The sequence below is a fragment of the Penaeus chinensis genome, chromosome 38 (genome assembly GCF_019202785.1).
Source record: "Penaeus chinensis breed Huanghai No. 1 chromosome 38, ASM1920278v2, whole genome shotgun sequence".
NCBI lineage: Eukaryota > Metazoa > Arthropoda > Malacostraca > Decapoda > Penaeidae > Penaeus > Penaeus chinensis.
Window position 1 is genome coordinate 2,617,857 of NC_061856.1, and position 10,946 is coordinate 2,628,802.

The window sequence follows — 10,946 nt, forward strand, 5'->3', positions numbered from 1 at the left end:
AATGTCATGTCATGTCAACTTACTGTGCTTTATTTAAGTAGCAAATTGAAGCATACCATTTCGTCGTTGTAAAAAGTATCTACTTCAAGATTCACTATTGCAATACTACTCCATATTACTTCAAGCAGTCATTATTGATGAACAATCAAAAAAGCCAGTTAAGTTATTATCCTTATATAAAGTCATACCAAAGACATTAATAAACAGAAAAAAAAACAATCATAATAAATAATACTTTAAAAAAAGACTCGCTCCGAGACATTTCGGTAACGTACAATAAAAAAATAATAAAACTGAAAAAAAAATCGTAATCGACGGCTTTTTAAGAGAGAAAGACTGACACAGGCTCAAGATTACTCGTGAAGCTCGCATTAGCTCACTACAAACAAAACGCAACCACATCCATACACAGCCTTATTTAGGTGTATGCATCCCAATTTCATACACACATGCATGTACAGATGTACTGGTGATGAAGGATTGGGGAGTGGATTTATCTAAAGTTTTGAATTATTGCCTAATAGTTGGTTATCTACAAATTATGCTATGACATGCACATTTCACTCTGAAAATTGCACAATTATTACAGATTTAGTGTATATGTGCGTGTGTGTATGTGTGGTGATTTCATGAGATCATCCAATATTAATCCTCGGTTTTCAAAAATATCTCATAGATAGAAACCAATTCCTCGGTAGTATAGTGGTTAGTATCCCCGCCTTGTCACGCGGGAGAACCGGGGTTCGATTCCCCGCCGGGAGGCCACGTTTTATTCACCCAAATCCTGTAATTTAACTATATAATATACCAGATTTTATCATAGTTGAAAGGGTAAATGGTGTATCATAGATGGAAGGTACATAACAGTACACCTAGAAACATATTCTCATACCTACGTTTATCTACTTAAAACACACGCATGTGCATATACATGATACAATTGTGCAAAAAGCCCTACTTGGTATATATATCTCATGCAAAAATAACATCATAATGAGATCAGCTTATTTACTACGTGTGTTTGATTTATTAGGTTTATATAGCTAACCAAATGGATTTTGATTACATTTGGGTTTCGAAAACCTGTAAATTTAGATACCAATTCCTCGGTACTATAGTGGTTAGTATCCCCGCCTGTCACGCGGGATACCGGGGTTCGATTCCCCGCGGGGAGACATTGTTTTTTCACCCAAATCTTGTAATTTAACTATATAATATAGCCAGATTTTACATAGTTGAAATGGAAAACGTGTATCATAGATGAAACTTACGTATCAGATTGTTTCTATACATGAACTTACACGTATAAACACATAAGCAGTATCTATGCACACACCTACGTCTACGTCTGTGGATATAAATAATACAATTATGCAAAAAAAAAAAAAAAAAAAAAATAACGTTTTTGGTACTAGAAAATAACATAATTATAACAGAATAGCTCATTTACTGTGTGTATGCATGTGTGCATGACTTATTAGGTTTATTGTAGCTATCCACAGCCCACATCCAGAAAATAGAAATTCCATTACATTTAGGGTTGGGAAAATCATGTGTCTTAATAGAAACCAATTCCTCGGTAGTATAGGGTTAGTATCCCCGCTGTCACGCGGGAGAACCGGGGTTCGATTCCCCCGGTCTCCCGCGTGACAGGCGGGGATACTAACCACTATACTACCGAGGAATTGGTTTCTAATATTGTCATGAAATGGAAATTACATTGATAAAAAAAAAAAAAAAGGGTTATTACTGTTATCATTTGTCATCAACTTTCAAACATATCTATATATTTAAGCCAGCAAAGAAGATCAATGTCATACCTGAAGTGTCAACATATCTCTTTACATCTTAGTTCAACTAAAAGACATCATCTTATTGATCCTCACATTTGTATTAAATAAGGAAACACTTTTCATAAGATCAGTAGCCGTTTTATGAAGGTTATGTGATCTCTCTCTGCTTCTCTCTCCTTCCGGTAACTGAAATATAATGGTAAATGAAGAATGTTATTTCTAAAACTTACTAATGCACATCATAAAAGTAGCACTTGGTATGACACAGGTAAACGTGACATCATCATTTGCGGTGTTGACCAATCGGCGTGTTCATGTAAATCACAGGATATCATGATCAGGGTCACCGCCCTTACCGCGAATGATACGAATGCGACGTTCGAGCCATGACTTCGGCGTTAATTGGAGTTTGAAATCAATGATTACCTGTATACTATGGTGTAAAAAATCATACAAACTTATACAAATAAAAGATTTGTTAGATTTAACAAAAGTAGACGTTATTATGGTTAAATTAATAAGTTACAGACATCTCAATCCAAAGTTTGGGCTCCATCACCACATACGGATGGTTTGCGGTAATGGCGGTAACTATGGTCACGATAATGTAGTATGCTTCAGTTGCCATTGCCGTGAGACCATTTGCCACGTCTGTCTTAATAGTTATCTGTCAGGGACCTATATTGATATTAAAGGTTGGTATGGAATAGTTCCTGTCCCTTCCCTTGATGACCTCTCTGTATTTTATAGTAAGGAATTCGTGTTCAAGTATTGTGACTGTTTTCGTGGCTTCCAATATCCTTTCTGAAACTTTTCCTTCGTTTTCGTTTCCATGGTACCTGAAAATTTCCCTGAATCAGTGAGACAGCTCTTAATTTCTTTTAAGTATTCTGAAGCCTCTGAAAAAAAAAAAAAAAAAGAAAACCATTTTTTTTTCTTGTTAGTTTCACCAACAACCATTCCAGCTGGACAGTAGTTTAGTGCGCAAATCTCATAAATGGCAAACACTCAGACATGCATAGAGTGAATTAGGGTCATAAAGACATATCTTAACTTAGTCTTAAGTGAAGCAAAAAAATCAAACATCAAACAGTTATTTCTCAAAAAAAAAAAAAAAAAACTGTCGACAACAAATGCATAAACGTCTGTGTAATACCTGCCATAGACTTTTTTCCCCCCCTTAACCGATTTCCGCCTTTATTTCAGTGTCATGAATTAAATTATATAGGTTTCTAAGATTACAGGTGTTTGAAACCACAGCGTAATGAATGTACGATTTCTAGATGCTCACATAGAATATACATAGTTGCACACAAACAAGCAGTACCACAATAACTGTTACTTTTGAAATTTGATTTGCCAGATTAGTCTGTGGGACTGTGGAATCACCTATGAAGCAGTTCTTAATACAATTCTTCGAAAACCTTGCCATCGTATTTACAAATTACATGTAGGCTTCTATTTGTGTGGATGAGTGCTTATGTACTATGACTGTGTATGTTTAAGTATGTATGCATATGTGTATAATTTTCATCGTATGTAATTTGTTACTTTATTTTCGTCTGTAAACCACGATTCCCCGTAAAGCTCTTGGAGTTATGACTATTACATAACTCAAAGACAACGCTTAGAGGAAAATCCAATCCTCCCAGGCGGGGAATCGAACCCCGGTCTCCCGCGTGACAGGCGGGGATACTAACCACTATACTACCGAGGAATTGGTTTCTAATATTGTCATGAAATGGAAATTACATTGATAAAAAAAAAAAAAAAAAAATCGTTTCTACAGCATTGTGCCATTAATATTGAGCATTGTGTAGTAAAAGGGATGCATGCAAAATACTTATTACAATGCATAACATGGTGTTGGTTTAAGGTTATTGTCAAGTGTTCAAATTAAAGCTTAAAAGTAGATCTGAATATTATGCAGGTTCCATCTTCATGTACATAATTCGTTTTCGAAAATAATGGTGTCATACTATAATGTGCGTGGATACATAACTGTGTATTATTTAAAACTATTACATTACATTACATTTGGGTTTCGAAAACCTGTCATGCTTAGAAACCAATTCCTCGGTAGTATAGTGGTTAGTATCCCCGCCTGTCACGCGGGAGACCGGGGTTCAATTCCCCGCCGGGGAGGAATTACAATTTTACTCGTTTTGTAAGGGCATTGTTATAACTGACATGAAAGAACAAGCTTTAATTGAAACCTGACTTAGTGATGGAAATCAAGTAATATATTACAATGAAAATGATACATATGCATTTAAAACCAAACATACACATACAAAGTATACATATACATACCTACCTACACACATAAAGATACAAGGTTTTTGAGATGTTTGAACTTCATCTTAGTAGTAGGGGATCCTTAAATTATGCAAATAGCTCAATTTTATGTTTATTTCATTACAAAATAAACACATTAATTGCAGTACTTGGTAACAAGTATATGATTCATGTGAGCATCCAGAAACATCGTGGCTTCAGAAACCTGTAAAATTAGAAACCAATTCCTCGGTAGTATAGTGGTTAGTATCCCCGCCTGTCACGCGGGAGACCGGGGTTCGATTCCCCGCCGGGGAGGATTTGATTTTTACCCAAATCCAATAATCTAACTACACAATATAGGTAGAATTTAAATAGCTGAAATGTAAAAAGTGTGTCATAAATGAAAGTTAATTAACAGATTGTTTATATATGTCATCTGGGGGCCTTCATTTCTAGCCATGGTGGTCCATCATGGCGGACCTCCAGGCAGGCCCTCGGCCCATCTCTAGCTCCTCGTAACAAGTCTGGTCGAGCTGCCCAAGCCATGATCTCCTAGGTAGTCCCATGGGCCTCCTCCACCCAGTGTTGTCTCACAAAGGGGCAACCAAATGGGCAGGGTCATCCACAGGGAAATGAGCTAGGTGCCTGTATAGCCTGAGTTAGCGATCCTGGATTATGCAAGTAACAGGCCCTGTGCCTGTCTAATAGTGTAGCAGTTGGTTGGACACATGGTCCTGCCAACTGTACCCCATTATCTGGCGAAGAGACTTAATACGAAAAGGCATCAAGACGAGACTCCAAAGCACATAACAGCATCCTGGTTTCGCATCTATAAAGCAAAACTGTCTGTATCAAGCCACTGAAGACACGTAGCTTTGTCCTTCTCCTTAGGTACCGAAATCTCCAAATGCTCCTATTGATCGAGTTCATGGCTCCTGCTACAAGGCCAATCCGTCTACTGACTTCTTGGTCTGACAGCCCAGAGACTTGAAATTTGCTACCAAGGTATGTAAAGCTCTCTGTAACTTCAATATCCTCACCACAAACATGTAACGACTGAACAGGTTCCCCTAACAGGCCCCCAAAATCCTGGATCTTGGTCCTCTAGGCCCAAGAGCTTTTCTTAATTTCTGAATACATCAAGAGCCGCCAGTGATTCCAGAGACTCGTCGGCTAAATCGAGGTCGATGACCTTGATATTGCCCAGTGTTGCTCTACATTAACTTTGGATAGTAGTTCTGCACATTATCCAGTCTATACAAGTTTTGAAAAGTGGTGGTGTTAGGACACAGCCTTGCCTCACCCCTGAATTAACAGGAAATAAGTTTGACACACCTACCACACTTTAAAGCAATTACAGTGCTAGTATATAGGGTTGCTATTTAACCAATAATCTGTGTTGGGATTTCCCTAAGTCTCAGGATCTCTCATAGCGATTTGAATAGCATCAAGTCAAATGCCTTCTTGAGGTCGATGTAGGCTGCAGCCCATGACCAAACTCACGATGGCATTTCACAATGACTTAAAGCACAAGAATAGGTCTATTATGTTCATGCCAAGAAGGAATCCAGACTGCTCTGGTCTATGGTGCCTTAGAAGGTGGTCACGGATCAGTTTCAGAAGATGCCACAGTAGTTGCTACAGTCCCATCGATTCCCTTTCCTCTTCTTGAGGGGAATGAGCACACCACTCATGAGGGCTTGGGGTTTAGTTTTCACTGGGCTTGGTAGGCAGGGCGAAGGTCATTTACTAAGAAATGGCCTTCAACCTCCTCAACAAGATTCCTGAACTGTTGTCTGGTGTCTGTGGCCTGCCTTGCCCTTGGGCATTCTCCAATGGACTCCATCAAGTGTTTTGCGCTTTAAGTACTCCCACAGAACTAATGGGTGTGTCAGGTGTTTAAGTTCTGTGAACCAATCAGAGACTGACACACTCCACTCTTAGTCTGTCCAAGTGAAGCACACTGGAATAGCCACTGGAGATGTGGGAAGTTTTGAAGTGGACCCTTAGGATAGCCGCAACCAATCTTTGGTCAGTAACACAGAGCTTGGCACTCCAGTAAACCCTGCAGTTCTCCAGTGAGTGTTGACAAGAATGTGTCTAGCAATGCAGGTTGGAGCGCTTATATCAGGAGCCAGAAATCCTCAATCTCTTGGACCTAACAAAATCCTGGAGCAGAAGGCTGTTCTCGCTACTGAGATCAACTCTTGAGCTATGGAGACTGATAGACATCTTGTGGCCAGCTAGATCACAGCCGGATATCACATTAAAATCGTTCAGTGCGATGCAAATATCTTGTCAGGGGCATTTGTCTACCAGAGATGTGAGTTTGGCGTGGAACACCTCTTTCTCTTTGAGTTTACAAACATCAATAAAAGTATACACAGCAATAAGAGACAGAAGGCCAAAAGCATATTTCAATCTCAGTGCCATAATACGCTCATAAGCCGATGTCCCTTCTACTACCGATAGTTGAAGTCGGTTGGAGATGGCTATGGTTACTTCCTAGAGATGCTGATCAATACCCTGGGCCGACCAGTAATAGGTGTACCCACCCATACCAATCATGCTGCTCATACTAGGTTGGCGTTTGCCAGGTTGCTGGCGGGATGTGTAGCCCATCCTGCACCCCAACATTTGCCCTCTCAACGAGACCCATAACTTGCTTTACTTGCTATTTATATATGATGTTGCCAGTGAGTTGATCTGGAGAGAGGAGGTACTGGCAAGGCCCACCTTCCCCGAGCCGCCCATTAACCCCAGGGGGGCTGAGGGGCAGGAGTTGGTATGGAGCCAGAGTGTGCTACATGCTGGTGGGCAATGACTCCGTACCTCTAGGGCCTACAGCCAGAATTTAAATTGCCGAAATGGGAAACGTGTATCATAGGTAGAAATTGTGTAAGAGATTGTTTATATACATTAACCTACACATATAAACAAATGGGTAGGATTTATGCAAACACATGCAAACACATGCATGAACTGATACAGTTGTGCAAAAAGCTCAACGTGGTAAACATATTTCATTCGTAAATAACATACTTAGTTAACCACTGCCCACATCAAAAAAAAAAAAAAAAAAAAAAATATACATATATATATTACATTTGGGTTTCGAAAACATGTGGCTTTTAGAAACCAATTCCTCGGTAGTATAGTGGTTAGTATCCCCGCCTGTCACGCGGGAGACCGGGGTTCGATTCCCCGCCGGGGAGGAATTGTTTTATCATCTTTTATCCCTGTTTTGTAAGTGATTGTTATAATTGACATGAATTAATGGAAACTTGCATCATGATGGAAATCAAGTAATATATTACAATGAAAGTGATACATATACATATAAAACTAAACATACCTTACATAGTATACATGCACATACCTAACTACACACATATGTAAATATATGCAATAATGATGCAAGGTATTTGAGATGTTTGAACTTGGTAGTAGTAGTAGGGGGGGGGGGGGGCTAAATTATGCTAGTAGGTCAATTTTATGTTTATCTTTAAGCATGAAATTCAGTTCTTTGTTACTGTTTGTGTGCAATCATATGAATGTATGATTCATGTGAGCATCCAGAAAAATCGTTGTTTCTAAAACCTGTAAATTTCGAAACCAATTCCTCGGTAGTATAGTGGTTAGTATCCTCGCCTGTCACGCGGGAGACCGGGGTTCGATTCCCCGCCGGGGAGACATTGTTTTTTCACTCTAACCATGTAATCTAATTGTATAGCCAGAATATAAATTGCTGAAATGGGAAACGTGTATCATAGATGGAAGGTACATAACAGTACACCTAGAAACATATTCTCATACCTACGTTTATCTACTTAAAACACACGCATGTGCATATTGTCACACCTTTCCTGCCTTACATCCTCACCTTGACCTCAAGGAGGATATGCAAATCAGCCCATCGACTCATTATCTCAGAATCACTCTGAAATAATAGCTTCTGTTAACAGAGTCATCAAGTTAGACCATACTCCTCTGGCTAACCTTTCCTGATAGCTGACAGGTGCTTATTTTACTTGGAGAGATTAGTCTGCTCAGTGATAGGATAATGCGAAGAATATAAACATTTAATTTGTATCAAAATATATTCTAAAGTAAGTAAAGGAAATCTCTCATATAATTTCTAAGTTGATGAAAACTCAATCACATCCTTCAAAAAAAAAAAAAAAAGGGTTATTACTGTTATCATTTGTCATCAACTTTCAAACATATCTATATATTTAAGCCAGCAAAGAAGATCAATGTCATACCTGAATTGTCAACATATCTCTTTACATCTTAGTTCAACTAAAAGACATCATCTTATTGATCCTCACATTTGTATTAAATAAGGAAACACTTTTCATAGAGATCAGTTAATGAAATCAGACTGATATTATACAACAGATGCAAATAAATCATATACCATTTTTATAAGTACAAATATATCGTTCCATGAATTGAACTCTTAGCTTCTGTAATGCACTACTAAATAGTGACTACAACATATATATATATATATAAATATCACAGGAAAAATAGTATTTGAGAGGATTAGTGTAACAATATACATAATACACTTTTGCAAAAAGCCCTACTTGGTATATGTATCTCATACAAAAATAACATCATTATGAGATCAGTTTATTTACTACGTGTGTTTGATTTATTAGGTTTATATAGCTAACCAAATGGATTTTGATTACATATGGGTTTCGAAAACGGGTGATTTTTAGAAACCAATTCCTCGGTAATATAGTGGTTAGTATCCCCGCCTGTCACGCGGGAGGAATTTCAGTTTTACCCTAGTTTTGTAAGGAATTATTATAACTGACATGGAATAACAAACCTTAATGGGAACGTGAATCAAGATGGAAATCAATTGATATATTACAGTCAAAATGCTACATATGCATATAAAACCAAACATACACATACATAGTAAACATGCACATATTTACCTACTTATTTGCAATAATGAAACAAGATTTTTGAGATGTTTGAACTTTATCTTAGTAGTAGGAGATCCCTAAAGTATACAAATAGCTCAATTTTATTACAAAATAAGCACATTCATTACAGTATTATTTACTGTATATGCAAGCATGCGAGTGTATGATTCATGTGTGCATCCAGAAAATTCTCGGTCTCAAAAACCTGTAAATTTAGAAACCAATTCCTCGGTAGTATAGTGGTTAGTATCCCCGCCTGTCACGCGGGAGACCGGGGTTCGATTCCCCGCCGGGGAGACATTGTTTTTTCACCCAAACTTGTAATTAACCCCAGGGGGGCTGAGGGGCAGGAGTTGGTATGGAGCGAGGGTGTGTCCACATGCCGGTTGGCAATGACACCCCCCCCCCCCCCAGTTTAGCCCACAAGGTACCCAGTTCCCATGGGTAGCCACGAGGAGGCAGTGCAGAAGTCTCGATGACGGAGAGGCTATTAACTGGCAGGGGAGGCTTCTGCATAGCTGCTCTCTTTTTCGCATTAGGCATCTGTAAGTAAGAAAGCATGCAAGCACTTAATACTATCTAAGTTACCACACAATTACTTCACATCCTGAGCATGAAGCACTCATCCATACATGAACGTTTACATGTAAACACATAGGTAGTATACATGATTTATGTGAGCATCAGAAAAATCTTGGTTTCGAAAACCTGTAACTATAGAAACCAATTCCTCGGTAGTATAGTGGTTAGTATCCCCGCCTGTCACGCGGGATACCGGGGTTCGATTCCCCGCCGGGAAGGAATTATTTTTCATCATTTATTCCTGTTTTGTAAGTGAATTCTTATAATTGACATGAAATGGGGGGGGGGGGGGGTTGGTTTGCGAAGTTCTAGCTTCGCCCGGGCCTTCTAGATATGGCCCGGCCTGTGTCAGCTTTTTTACGGCTGTCTCATTGAGTTGTCTGACACTCGGTGCTTACCGTGGCGGCGGGATTGCCAGCAAGCGCTCCTGCCGCCATGGTGTAAGCATTTCGCATAGCCTCTTTACCAGCACGGCGGCTGTTGTGGGCGGTCCATGTCTCAGGAATTGTGTATGGTTACAATTTTCTAGGTAGTGGACTAGTGTGGCGTTCGGCTCACCGCAGTGCTTGCAGCACCATTCATCGCGTTCGATTGTTGGGATAATCTGCCATGCACAGTGGTAACCTAGGCGCATTCTGTGAAGAATGACTTCGGTACCTCTGTTGCTTACTTCAGAGAGTGCCAGTGGTTCAGAGCCTGTGGCGTCTGAGTACCAGCTGGCCGAGGGGGAGGTTCTCGTTTCCTCTCTGTGGAGCTGCCGTAGGAAGGTACGACCGACCAAGGCACACTTCTCCATAAGTAATTTTCGGCTCGGTTTTATCGTCATGGGATTTGGGGGGCATACCCCTGCCAGCGACGGCTACTCTGTCAGCAAGCTCGTTCCCTCTGATGCCGATGTGGCTTGGGACCCAGTTGATGATAATTCTTCTACCCTGAGCAAGAATTCTCTGTGCCATTGTGAGAATCGTGGTCAGTAGGTAGATGTTGTCTGTGGGTGAGCTGTGCTGAAGACAGTCAATGGCTGCCCTGGAGTCTGTGTGTATGACCACGTGTCCTTCCCTTAGGGACGCGTGGCCTAGGGCTCCCATGATTGCAACTGCCTCTGCCTGTAGCGAGGAGGCGTTGTCTGTTACCCTCATGGATCGCGTGGCATCCCTAGCTGCAAAGCCGGCGCCTGCAGTGTGGCTCAAGGGATCGACCGATCCATCCGTGTAGTATGTTCTACTACCCGGAGGAGTGATGGCTGCAATGACCCTGTGGGCTTCTGCCTTTAGGCTAGGCATGGGGTATAGGCTCTTTTTCATTGACAGGCTCATTATGTTGAACTCTATCAGGCTCAGTGCCC

The 10,946-nt window shown here is 40.2% G+C and overlaps 3 non-coding genes across 3 annotated transcripts; all 3 read left to right on the forward strand.

Moving 5' to 3' along the window:
* Positions 1–4,316: 4,316 nt before the first annotated feature.
* Positions 4,317–4,388, forward strand: Trnad-guc. The gene has a single exon. It is a non-coding gene; the product is annotated as a tRNA-Asp (tRNA).
* Positions 4,389–7,216: 2,828 nt separating this feature from the next.
* Trnad-guc lies at positions 7,217–7,288 on the forward strand. Its single transcript has one exon. It is a non-coding gene; the product is annotated as a tRNA-Asp (tRNA).
* A 1,956-nt stretch (positions 7,289–9,244) lies between these two features.
* Trnad-guc lies at positions 9,245–9,316 on the forward strand. The gene has a single exon. It is a non-coding gene; the product is annotated as a tRNA-Asp (tRNA).
* The last annotated feature ends 1,630 nt before the right edge of the window (positions 9,317–10,946 follow it).